Source organism: Acomys minous, assembly GCF_964271855.1.
Source record: "Acomys minous genome assembly, chromosome: 1".
Classification (NCBI taxonomy): Eukaryota; Metazoa; Chordata; class Mammalia; order Rodentia; family Muridae; genus Acomys; species Acomys minous.
Window position 1 is genome coordinate 116,907,104 of NC_140483.1, and position 14,114 is coordinate 116,921,217.

At 41.0% G+C, this 14,114-nt stretch overlaps 1 protein-coding gene across 5 annotated transcripts in view; it reads right to left on the minus strand.

The window, feature by feature from the left end:
* TOX (thymocyte selection associated high mobility group box) overlaps nt 1-14,114 on the minus strand; it is a 307,305-nt gene that overhangs the window by 126,021 nt on the left and 167,170 nt on the right. The window lies entirely within an intron of this gene.

Here is a 14,114-nt window from a genome sequence, read left to right on the forward strand (position 1 = left end):
CAGGTCTTAATATCTTCTCCCAAATTCCCACCTCTTAGAGACTCCATGACCTCCCAAGATCTCCTTAGACTGCTACTCAAGCCTTTAACATGGGAGTATTTGTAGGGCATTCAGCACCCAAGCTATAACATCTGGCAAGAGGACATGTCTCAAGGGAACGGAATCGTTTACAGAAGGTTCCATGGAACATGGAGACCAGTAACTAGAAGACAAATGAGAGGGAGTTTAAGAAAAACCTCGGCCACCACAGATGGAGATGCACAGGGGAGGGAAGCAAAGGCATGAAGCTTGTGGTTTGTCTGATCCACTCACTCAAGCCTAGCTACAGAACGGGAAACTGAGGCAGGAGCTGGTGAACTTAACCTGCCCAGGCTAAGACACCTATAATGAGAGGCAAGACAGGGCTCCAACATAGGTCTGTAGGTCATTGCGCTTACCTATGAACTCAGACTATTTCTCACGGCTCTGCTGCCATAGGCAGCACTCAGCAGATGCTGGCAAGACGCCACTCCTTATTTAAAGTGTGTTCAGCCATATTTGAGGATTTGATCTTCCATGTTCCCACTTTTTCCTCCATGTTTTATGTATGTAACCCTCATCCTCCAGAGTGAATTTCCATCTCCTGGATTTTAACATAGGCTACGTGTAGGAACACCTTGCAGGTCTGTGGCAAACCTTAGATACCCTCAAACATTCAATGAAGGGAAGACATGTTGCAATGAACTATGCCCATTTGCTGGTCCAGCTTCAAGGGTTGCTATAGTCAGAAACGAGGTTGCCTTGGTGGAAAACAAAACCAGCCAGATGCTAAGAAAATAGCGCATAGAACAAGGAGGTGTTAAAAGCCACATGGCTATTGATGACCACATCACAATAGCCTTATTAGACCTATAATGCTCCTTCCTTGGTGTCAGTTCTTAATTATATGGGTGTATTATATACCATATATATGTGCAGTATATATAAAAATTAAAATGCTAAGAGCTTTACTGGGAGCCTTATTTTAATTTTTACAGTTTTGTTTTTTTGAAAATCATTAGCACTATGAAGCCTATGACTTTTTAGAGGCATCCTTCCTGTTGTTTTACTCTCATCTTGTTTTCTGTATTCACCTCCTGCCTCCATAACTAACTCCTCATTTTTCCCATTTCTCCAGGTCACACATATGCACCCTGCTATTCTCCTATTGTCTCCACTCCCCACCCCAGTAATGGTCCCTCTTTTATATTTTAGTAAAATAGATTTTCTTCATATAATATATCCTGATTATGGTTTCCTTCCCATCTACTCTCCTAACTCGATCCACCCTCTTTCTGTCCCTCATTTAAAAAATTAACAGGCTTCTATGGGATATTAATGAAAGAAAATAAAACAAAACAAAACAAAATAAGATAAAGCAAAAAACTCAAACAAACAAACAAACTAAATCCCATTGGAATAGGACAAAACAAGCAAACAGAAGAGAAAGAGCCCAAGAAAGGCACACAAAATAGACATAGACACAGAGACTCGCACATTCGAAAATCCCATAAAACCCACGAAACAACCTGTAGGGTAAAACAAAAAGGGGAAAAATAAAATATGACAATTTTAAAAGGGTAATAATTAAAAAGGAAAAGGCAAACAAAAGGTACTGACACCACATTATGAGACAAGGAGCCTCAAAGAAATGGCTGCGCTGTTCTTTGCCCACCATGTACTGCTGGGCATATGGCCCAACCCTAGAAGTTTGTGTCCCTGGTAAGAAGCCCTTGAAGAAAAGTAAATTTTCTTTGGCAAGTGATTATTAATTGAAATAATAGCAAAGACTGTGGGTTACGGATTGGCGGGTGTGTCCACTTCTCCTTACAGCTGTAGGACCCCATCTGGTTCAGATTCGCACGGCCCTGTGCGTGCTGCCTCAGTCTCTCTCTGTGAGTTCATGTGTGTTGATCCTGTTGGTTTAGAGGGCCTTTCTTCCTTGGTGTCCTCCATCCTTTCTGGCTTTTTATACTTTTTTCTGCATTGACTTCCTCAAGGGTCCCGGTGCCATGAGGGGAGGAACTTGATGGAGTTATTGCTGAGGTGTGTAGGCATAAGCATTAGAACTAACCCTAGCTGCGTGTCTACCATTCCTTTTTTTTTTTTTTTTTTTTTTTTTACTTTTAACTAAGTTTTCCACTGTGTGTGAACTGTCTCCCTTGGATTTGTAGTTCTTCTGCCTTAGTCTTTTGAATTGTGCCTGGACTTGCTGGTGACTGTACCTCTAAGGGCTACTTGGTTTAACTTTTGGTAGCCTTAGCGGTATGGTGGCTTTTTTTTTTCAAGGACTTTTAAGAAACCACCATCGGGAGAACTGCAGACTTATTCACTGAAGTTTCAAGTCGCGGTGTATGAAGGATCGTCTTAACTCTGTTTGGAAGCCATTCATCATGCCTGGTGTTTAGTAGAGAATGTGATTACACAGACAACTGAAATACAAGAGAGGAAAATTTCACAGTGTAGTAAGTTTTCAGGGTTGGGTAAAAAAAATTTTATTAAAGATTATGAGGGTTGTTATTATAGAAGACAAAACTCTGAAATGTTGAAGAATAGTGCTTTTCAAATGTTACCTGTTTCGATAAAGTATCTTGCTTATTCAAACTAGAATGTAAACTTGAATTGTAAAAAGGTGTTTAGTATTTTCTGTTTAAGCAGTAATTCTATCTCCCTAGGGAATTTGTACAATGACTAAACTCAGGGATGTTCGACTATCAATTTTATGATTCCATGTTTATCAAAATTACACTTATTAGATAAAGGAAAAATTCTTTTCTCTGGATGACTACAGTATCTGTAACATTTTAAAGGATCAAAAACCGTAAGAGTCAAGCCTAATATCATAGAGATTCATACACGTGTCCAAACCCTGCAGCCCTTTGTAGTTCCCTCGTATGCAGCATGTACTGCTGTAGGCAGAATTAGAATATAAATGGTTAATACTCAAAGACAAAGATTATTATGTTTCTGCAGGTAACACATGCCCACATCAGAGAACTTATAACTTTCAAACTAGAAGAGAAAAAAAAATAAAGTTGAAAGAAAAAAAATGAAAAAATGTAATAGAAAACCAACCCCACTTTTAAAATTCTCCCATGTGCCCTGGATAAGAATAGTCAATGAATAAAGAAGGAAGTGGTGTTTTGAAATGAGACTTTTTCATTGTTCTCCTGAAACACCATTTAGAATAATGCTTCTATGACTCCATGACAAAATAGGATTATAATGCAACATTTAAATGCTAATAATCCACTTGCGCAAACCAAGAGAATGGTAAGTCAAAGGCAGAATCATCTTTAAGTAAAATGGCCATCAATATCAGTCATAGAGGCTTACTCATTCTTGACAATTCCTACCTCTGCCCCTGCCCTGAGACTTTGGAGGAATCTGGCAGAAATGAGTTCCTTTTGAAGTCGTAATTTTGTAGATATATTTCTTCATAGGACTATCAATCCTCAGGAAATAAAAGTATTCTGCTAAAAGGGAAGATCAATATTATACATGGTAATTAATGGATGAATATGTCGGTTTAGCTGTATAGGAGTTAGAATGACTAGCAGTAGCTGATTAAGACTACAAAGCTGAGTTTATGTTTAGGGCTGAAACTGGTTTTAATTAAACGCATTTAGACGCCATGGTTCCTGCTATAATCTGTTTTTTAAAACTGGGCTATTTCCCAGGCATGATGGTGCATGCCTTTAATCCTAGCACTCAGGAGGCAGAGATAGGCAGATCTCTGTGAATTTGAGGCCAGCCTGGTTTACAAAGAGTCCAGGAATGCCAGGGCTAGACAGAGAAAACCCAGTCTTAGAAAGCCAAACCAACCAATCAACCAATCAACCAAAGAAACAGACCTGGATTATTTGAGTTGAGCGTGATGGTACATACCCCTAGTCTCATTGCTTTGAATGCTGAGGTAGGAGAATCTGAGTTTGAGGCCAGCCTTGCCTACAGAATGAAACAAATAAACAAAAGAATATTTGTTTGGTTTTAAAACTCTGAATTACCTCTTAGAGACAGGTCCAAAATGAGTGCTGAGGAAAAGACCACATGTGGTACCTCACAAATAGCAGCAATAGGGGGAAATAGTTTCTCAATGGTAATTACAGGGTTCATTCATACACTTGGCCTGGAATAATTGTGCTCGGTGCTCCCTAAGTTTTTATTGTTGTCAACTTGATACATGCTAGAGTTATCTGAAAAGAGAAGCTCTCATTTGAGAAAAGGCCTCCACCAAATTGGACTGTATCCAACCCTGTGGGCATCTTAGTGGACCATAGGCAGGGGTGTGTCCTGGGATATGCTCAGCAAAGCCATGGACCCAGGGAAGCAATCTGTAACACAGGAGGACTACAATTGCCGACTTGCACTGTTATTACTTAAGAGGGCTAGAGAAGGGACCATTTCTTGGATCAGAAACAGTGAGCAACCAAGAGGTCAGGAGCCCAGTTCTAGAAGCAGCCACTACAGACAGAACTACATATTCATACAGGGCCTCCACAAAAACCACCGTGGACTCCAGCAGCCTTCTCAGAATTTGATTCTAGGCCTCGGTACAAAGATCCAGCCAATGAGCAGCTCAGGCTTCATGTGGGTCCACTAGTAAGGGGAGTGGAGGCTCTCTTTGACATGGACTCTGTTGCTAGCTTTTGGATTCCTTCCTCCTGGTGGCCTTTCCAGGCCACGGAGAAAAAGGACATGCTCAGTCCTGATGCGGCTTGATGAGCTGGAGCAGATTGGAAGTGGAGTTTTCATTTTTTTTGAGACATAGGGTTAGGGGAAGGGGGAGAGGGACGAGGGAGGGAGAGTGGGACTGGGTAGTGAGGAGGGTTGGGGCTATGACCAGGATGTAAAGTAAATCAATACATTTTAAAAATTGGTCTTAATTCATTTGCGCGCGTGTACGTGTGTGTGTGTGTACGCTGTGGTTTTAACCAAGGGTCTTTTTTTTTTTCATTAATTTTTAATTTACATATTAAATTTACATCCCAAACTTAGGCCACTCCTTTCTCTTCAGCAGGACCCACCCTCCCTCTTTCCCATATTCCCCACTTCCCTTCTCCTCAGAAAAGGAGACCACCCCACGCCCACCCCTGCCCTCGCCCCAGCACATCAAGTACTATCAGGACTGAGCTCATCCACTGAGGCCAGACAAGGCAGCCCTGCCAGTGGGAAGTGATCGAAAGCACTCAACTCAGTAGGGGACCCACATGAAAATCAAACTGTGCGTGTGTAGGCCCCTAGGTCCAGTCCGTGCACCCTCCTTGCTTCCATCCTCCTTCCATCTCCTTAAGCCCCCATGGTCTAGGTTAGTTCACTCTCTTGGTCCTCTCGTGGCGTGCCTGTCCCCTCCAAGTCCTTCCCTCTTCTCCCAACCCTCCTGCCACAGGACTTCTAGAGCTCTGCCTAAAGTCTGGCTGTGAGTCTCAGCATCTGATTCAATCAGCTGCTGGGAGGAGGGGGGCGCTCTCAGAAGATGGTTCCTGCTAGGCTCTTAACTGTAAACAGCAGAGCATGGCTAATGGTGTCAGGGGTTGGCTTTCTCCCATGCAGCGGGACTCAGGCTCAGCCAGACATTGGTTGGACACTTCCTTGGTCTCTAGGGTCTTAAGAAGCTAACTATAACTTCTATCACCGAGCTACACTCTGACTGCATGGTTCTGTTCTCTGTTTCTTGTACCTATTTGTGACCCCATTTCTCTGATGCCTTCTCCACATACCCACAACAACAACAGCACCTCAGAAAGCATTCTACTAACAGCTTCAAGCTTCAAAGAAGGAAGTGAAAGCTTGGTGCAAGCCTGGCAATTCCTTTTTAGGAGCCTACTTGGAATTGTTTGTCCACAGTCATTCTGTAACTCTATTTTCTTTCTTCTTTATTTGCTAAGGGCTATTTAACTAATGGATGCCCAATGGGGATGGGGTGTAAGAGGGAATTCCTTGAAGAGCAATTACATGATGGCCTTCCCCAGATGTTTGCCTTTAGGATGCAAAATGGTTATACAATCACAAGATGGAAAATTGCTGGCCAGATATCAAGGCTGCAATAGATCATGCAAGTAAGAGTGATGGATGAATCAAAAGTTAATGATCAATGGTTAATCAATGATGCTCTTAAAGACGCTGCAGAAAATCCATGAGGAGGGAAGGAACAAGTTTTAATCCTCAGGAGTTATCCTGTAATCTCCGTAGTTCTGCATTCCTTGGTGGTCAGCATTCTCTGGGATTATAAATATTAAAAATAAATAATAATAAAAAGAAGCTAATTTGATTGAGGGGTTGAAAAATAGTGACGTTGGAGGAAAAGTTCAAGAGATTGGGCTTACTTGGCCTAGGTAAAACTCACCTGCCAGGGGGACTTAATAAATGTCAAATACTTGGACTCATCTGATCTCCAAGCCTTCCCGATGGGGGCAGCCCACAGAGCAGGCAAAAACTGCAGTAAGAGATTTGGGGTTAACTTTAATAGGTCCTTCCTGGAAGGACTCTAAATCTCTTACTGCAATTTAACTCAGTGTTATAAGGTTAATCAAACACAAACAGGCTACCAAGGAAAGCTACAGAATCTTGGCTCTTGGCTGGGAAACCACAGATCTCAATCGGTTTAAGTTTACGCCTGCCCAGGCCGTACAGGCAGAACTGAGGAGTTCCCACGTTTGCTCACTGCAGATCAGGTAACTGCATTTTTGACTTCTACCACATAGGAGTGAAGTGCAGACTAATGTGAGTTCTAGAAAGGTAGAAAATGTGCGAGACCTGCGTCCCAGTGACCTTTGACCTTTTGCTTGGTATGCAAAGGGAAGTGTTGTTCCTAAGTGGGCTCCTTTCCAGACACTATTAGTGACAGCTATAGTTTGGAATATTTTTTCATTACTCTAAAAGATAGCCCAAATCATTACCATTCTGAGGCCATAGAAGTGCTTTTCAATCCCACATTCAAAGAAGGGGTTTGCATAGAGCCTAACACTTAACAACAAACACATCTAGTTTTGGTCTTCTTAGAAATTCATCAAGCATAAAAACAAACAAAAAGAAAAGTTAAAAAAAAAACAGAACCCCACTTATTCCTTAAGTGTGGTCAACTATAGGAACAAAAATGGCAGCAATTTCTCCCAGTCTTTAAAGCAGTTTAGAAGACTGTCCTCTGTTCTGCGATACTCAAAATGAATAATTTATGCGTGTGGGAATACCGTAATTAGTAATTTTTGACAGATTATAGCATAATTGTAAATAATTATCTGTATGTGTTTCCTCCCATCATGGTAGGCAGCATCATTTCTTTTTATTGCCCTTTTTGAATGTTTTAGGGAGAGAAACAAGCCTCTACGACACCCCCTCCAGTTTAAACGATGCATAAGGACGTGGGGGTGACACCATCAGCTCCATTGTATCCTGAGAGGTATTCAACTTTGCTTGTTCACTGTTACATACTTTATGCATTACATGAAAGAAAATACCTCAAGATTTTAAAAAATATTTATTTTTGAAAAAAAAAAATCAGCAATCAAATTGTCTGTAATCACATTTTCTGCCTGGCCTTGAAAGCAGCATTATTCAATACGTCAGTGGCCCTTCCCATAATGGCTGCATATTAGAAACTCACGCTGCTCTCATGCATCTGAACCCCATGATGTACGGCACGCCCCACGGGCCCAGAGGAGCGCTTGCTTCCGTTTCACGAGTCCTGTATGTTACCTACTGAAGTGATGGTTGTCAAAACAGTTGTACAGTGGCCTTTGAATGCAAAGCATGCCATGTCTGCCTGCTACAAATGACAATAAATCTGAGTATATACATTATGCTGGCTTTTGTTGCCTGGGAAAAAAAAAGAAGGCATTTGGGAAATAAACCCCCCAATTTTTATTGCCTTTTACCATCTTTTTCCATTTTAAACCCCAGAACTGGAAATCTGAAACATTCAAAGAAACTGAAATCTCCTTTTGTTGGTTTTTTTTTTTCATTGTAAATTTTCTATAATGTGCCATTAGAAACTACACTCCACAGAGCTGGGCTTCTAAATGAATCCTTTCTGTGAGGCCATTTGAAAACTTTGCACGGTTTTTCTTTGTATGAAAGAGCTTCTGTTGACTGCACAAAGAACAAGTAATCGCCACACATAGGCCAGGCTGAGCAGCCTGGATAACTCTATACAAGGTTGCATTTTTTTTTCCCTCCACCAGTTCGTGATTAATATTAGCAGTGACCGTTATCATGGTGAGGAGCAAAGGACGAAGGTTTTAATTGGTAGAAACCAAAGGATTTTTCTTAAGCCATGAATTTATCTTTTTTCCAAAATAGTATGCTAGTTTCTTTTTTTAATAACATGAAAACCTCACCTTATACACAAGTCAACATCACTTCCTTAAAAAAAAAAAAGGATTGTATTTAGTTTGTGTGTACTGGTGTTCTGCCTGAATGTATGTCTGTGTACCATGTTGTACACAGTGCCCATGGAATGCAGAAGAGGGCCCTAGATTCCCTAGAAACTGTAGTTAGAGTTTTGTTTTTGTTTTGGGGGGGGCAAGGGAGAGAGGGTTTCTCTGTGTGACACCCCTGGCTGTCCTGGACTTGCTTTGTAGGCCAGACTGGCCTCGAACTCAGAGATCCACCTGCCTCTGCCTCCCGAGTGCTGGGATTAAAGGTGTGCACCGCCATGCCCGAATATTCAGTTATAATATACCATGTGGGTACAGAGGATAAAATCTGGGACCTCTGGAAGAACAACCAGTGCTTTTAACCACTGGGCCATCTCTCCACACCCACCACTTCCTTTGTAACAGGGGATTGATATTAGCCACTGTTGAAATATCTTTACAACTGATTGGTCTTTGAGGGAAACAATAAGAAACCGAAATGGCCAAAGCCACAACAAGAACAAGTGGCCTGGTACAATGGTGCACACCTGCTGTCCCGCTGCCTGGAAAGGAAGACTTCAAGTTCAAGGCTAGTCTGGGATACAGATTAGGACCCTGTCAGCAGGCCAACAAGAAGTAAGAAGCACCAATAAAGAAAAGCCACTAAGTAACTGTGATGTTTAATCCTTAGTGTTAAACTTCCACAGAGTCTAGAATACCTAATGAGAAAAACCTCTAGGCCAGTGGTTCTCAATCTTCCTGAAGATGTGACCCCCTTAGTACAGTTCCTCATGTTGTGGTGACCCCCAACCATAAAATTATTTCATTGCTATTTTATAACTGTAATTTTGCTACTGTTTTGAATGGTAGTATAAATGTCTGATATTCAGGATATCTGATATGTGAACCTAGCTTCCCGTCCCCCAAAAGGGGGTAGCAGCCTACAGGTTGAGAAACACTGCTCTAGGCTTGGCATCTTTCCATTGGCTTGGGTCCTGAATAAAAAGGAGAACACAGTTGAGTAAGTGCTCGCATTTCTCTGTTCCCTGACTGAAAACACGTGACTGGAGCTGCATGTTCCCAGAGCTGTGCCTTCCTCAACATGACAGAATATGTCCTCAAACTCAGAGTCAAAATAAACTGTTCCTCCACATAAATTGTGGTCGACAGGTGTTTTGTCACATCAACATGAAAAAAATAACCAATTTAGTAGCTAACTAAGGAGGAATGAGGGAGCTGCCAGCCTGAAAGAGATCAGAGGTGCCAATCAGCCATTTGTGGGTTTCTGCCTCAGAGTGAGGATGCTTTCATAAGAAACATACTTATGAGAAATGCTGGGACAAGTCTGCCATATTGCTTTACTCTTGCTCTTCTAGGCTCTAGGGAGCTGAGCTTGTGCTGCTGAGCAAATCCAGCCTCTGCTGGTGTACAGAACGCGCAAGGCTTGCTGGTAGTTAACATGCCTATCTGACACTCCTGCTCCGCTGCATTTCTAACCAGACCCTACTTCTCAGGAAGTGCAGACAAATCAGTTCCCCACTATCAAAACAACTCAGGGGAGTTTTGAGAAATTGGAGCTCTTGCGTACTGGGTCATGAATAGCTGTTGAATTTGAACCTGGAGAATAAGAACTAATTGGCACCCACCCACCAGTGTGTACTACAGAAATTCTACCTGCTTTATAGCCTGATCTTGGAACAGAGAGACTTTAAGAATATGCAATGTTTTTAGGAGTGCCAAAATCACAGTTGTTTCTGGAGCTCTGGAAAACTACTGGGTTAGGAGTCCCAATGGACCATAAAATGGCACGGGCAAGAATTTTCAATAAATAAGTAAATGGAAGAAAATCTGGGAAGGCTGAACCTTCACCTTATGTGCACTGTATCCTGTAGAGGATTTTGGAGATTTTTGTAGGCAATACACTTTCTACTCTGGTGAAAAAAAAATTAAACTGAAGGGTATTCTCGTATAACAAACTTAACCAACTGTGAACCAGGTACCATTTAATAATTACAATCTACCTTAACCCTTAACACCTTGTACGATTCAATATTGTATTATGTCTTTCTAATTTTACATTTGTTATCTTAAAAGATGAGGTGCCACTTCAGTACTCAAGCCTCAGAAGGACCCAGGAATATGGTGGGCCTGGCCCACCATATCCCACTACAGCCATGTGAGAGGTGAGGACAGGGACACACAGAAGGGTTATTTAATTGGCTCAGGGTCACACAGCAGATAAGTGGTCATCCCAGGATCTGAACTGAAGCAATCCAGTTGAAAGATAACAATATTAGTCACAGTGATACACAAGGGCACCAAGCATGGAAAAGACTTCTTTAGTTAATAGCAGGCTTACTGCTGTCTTTTTGACTGATGTGAAGAAGATAAGGATAAAAGTATAAATAACTCTTTGGAAAGTCTTCACTCTCATGCATTTTAACTTCCTCAAAAGAGTCACATAGGCACAGGCTTGGGAAAGCGATTTTATCTCACTAGCACTTACACAATGCATCCTATGTGCCAGCCAGTGGTCCTAGCAATTTGTCAAACACCTTTAGCCCCATAAGGTAGGGACTATCATTGTCCCTATTTCCCCAGAAATGACACTAGAATGTTTACTGGCTGAGCCACTGAGCAATAACTGACGTGTTCTGAGCCTCCATTTTCCATTTGTAAAGCTGAGATTTGAGATTTCATACATATACAGATTTTTAGCTATGGCCTAAGTGTTTTATGTCTACCATGTAGGATGCTTGTAGGAAACTTTTATTAACAGCAGGATTGGACCTATTGTTGCCACAAAGAAATAAAATATGTACAAGAAAATTTAATTTTAAGATATAATCTCATTGAAGTTTATGTATTATATCAAGGAGTAATATGCATAACATATAATAATGTATTCATAGTAAGCATCACAATATCTACGATTTATACAATTTGTAACTAAGAGTTACCATGTTTTCATCTTATCACATTTCTTCCTTCACTAAAATTCTAGAACAGGAAAATACTGATGCAAAGATGGGATCACAATTCTAAAAGCAACAGGTTCCATGTATTACATTGAGAAGTTTCTGGAAAATACAGTTGGGGTTAGTTGATTCTGTCCATATCTAAACTGCTTTTCTGGCTCCCAGCCATAGGATTTTCACAACTCATAGCAAATTCCTCATTTAGAATCTGCAAATGTTGCCTCTTATTTGTTGTGCCCATGTTGCAGGAGATCTTGAGAGATCTCCAAATGAACACTACAGTTTCTAGGATTTTAGCTCTGAAAAAATTTCTCTCACACATATTTTAAGCTCCCCAAAGGAGTCACACAGGAACAGGCGTGTGAAGCCCACTGTATCTGATTTCTGTAGCTGTTAGTGTCCTTAACACAAGCTGCCTTTACTTGTAAATGTATTTCCAAGCATGGCAAACCCATGAAACTTCCTTTGTTTCTTTACTTAATTTTAAAATGAATCTTCTAGTTGGCATAAGTTTGTAGACCATACAGGGTTCTCTGTGATGCTTTGCTGCCCATATTCACCTGGGTAATGTGGAATAGTTTGTTGGTTTGTGAACCAATGAACCAGAGCTAAGTTCTTAGGATGAAGCCTTAGTTTTTACCAGAAAGTATGATGAGGTATGGATTGTTAGCCCTATGCACAGTCTGTTCCAGAGAACATGATCTTGTGTGTGCATGCCTGCATGCATGTGAACATGTGTGTGTGTGTGTGTGTGTGTGTGTGTGTGTGTATGTCTGTGTGTGTTTTAATGAAAATGAGGAGATATAAAGAGCTGCTCATCTTGAGATACATATCCACTTGAGGATGATATGATAATAGGTTTTCACCCAGCCCCTCTTTCCTCACTGCTATCCTGGTAGAGTTCTTTAAAATCCCCATGTGTTTAGGGATTACAAACCTTTATGTTTAAGAACAGTTTCTTAGTATGGCCTTCCATCCAGGGCCATATTGGCAGCAGGGGTACCCTGCAGTCAAATGTCCATTTCCTAAGTCCTCACTTCAAGTCTGTCAGCCCTTGCTTGGTGGCTTCTTACCGTCCATCCAATTAAGCTCAATGTCCTCATCTTGGTTGTGGAAGCCTTTGTCTAGATTCTTCTATTTAAATATCTCACCTGCATGATCTCAACATGACTTTTCTTTATTTTATGTTTATCTAATTCAAAATCATCCCTCTTGCATCCTCTACTAAACTTTATACCTATAAAAGGCTGGTTACTGCTCTCTGCACAGCTAGGAATTGCTACTGAGTACATGGCCAATACAGGTGGCCCTTGCTCTTCTCTTGGACTGCTTTGCATTTCTCCCTTATTTTCATAATCGTTAGTTTTCTCTGAAGTCTGTGAGCAGCTAAGACACTGTGATTTTTAGTAATCTCTCATTTGAGTCTTTCAAACAGGTGAGCTATGATAAACACCACATGATAGGGGAAATCGGTAACTAAAAAGGCTCTTCGTTTCAGTGGGTAGACAGAAGACAGCCCCTGGTACTTCCAACTTTATAAAACTTGTGTTATTACATTAGAGTCTAGGAAACCACAGGTCTTAGAATACGTCCAGAAAGACTTACACAGGAGCAGCTAATTTCATCTCAACATTTACTTTCTCTATGGCAATGCTAGCTTGAAAAAAATGCAGATTTCATATAGATTTAATCATATCACTCACTAGATCTACACTGTGAAGATAATGGTAGCCGGGTATGTGTGGCTTATGTCAAGATGGTAAAATCAAAGAAAACAAAAATGGTCTTGAAACTCTGGGCCCAGAGGACTAATGCCCTCTTCTGGCCTCCTCGAGTTCCTCACACTCATGTACAGGTATTTACACAGTAAAATACCCATATTTATAAAAATAAACACTTGCGTACATACATAAATAAAAAAAATTAAAAGATGATGATGTTGGCGCACACGCAGTTTTTAAACATTTGCATATTTGCATATATCTTTAAATATTCAATTTCAATTTTTAGGAGGAATATAGACAGTCTGGTGATGGCACTGCTTTGCACCTCTGTCAGTACTACAAATGCGTTTTCCCCTCTTGGGATGCATATAAAGATCAAGTTCAACTTCACCCAGTATGTGTTTTGTCTTCGCAAAAAGCCATGTTGGGCTTTGTTTTGACTCTCCTTTCCTTCATCCTAAACCCCTTATACTCGTGTTTACAAAAAACAAAAACAAAACAAAAACAAAAAACAAAAAACAAAAACAAAAAACCTCTTGCAAGGCTGCACAACATAGGGACATTTCTCCGAACACCAGGTTCAAAGGTAATAGGGAACACTTTCTAAACTCAGAAACTAGCATATAAGTTTATTCCTTGTGAATCTGTGGTAGTGCTGTTCAGCGACAGGAAAATGACAATGGTAGGGCTGTTAACTGGTCGAACAACGAAAGGCAAGGAGCAGGAACTGAAAGTCACTGTTAGACTGTGAGGTAAGCTTGGTGCTGTGTCCAAAGTTCTCCGTAGGCTGTACACCACAACCCTCTTTTGTTTCCACTTCCTGGCATACAGACCAAAATTAACTTTGTAGATGACATTAAAAATCAGAATACTCTTTTTGATAAGCCAGCGTTTCCCAGTTATGAGCTTCACCTTAGAAAGGTGCTCAGACTCTGTCGGGAAGGTCTGTGAACGTAGCTCCTTGCTACTTTTCCAGGGCATAACTTTCTCGTCTTTAAACACTTCAAAGCAGCAGAATGTCCCGCAGACTGAGACATCTT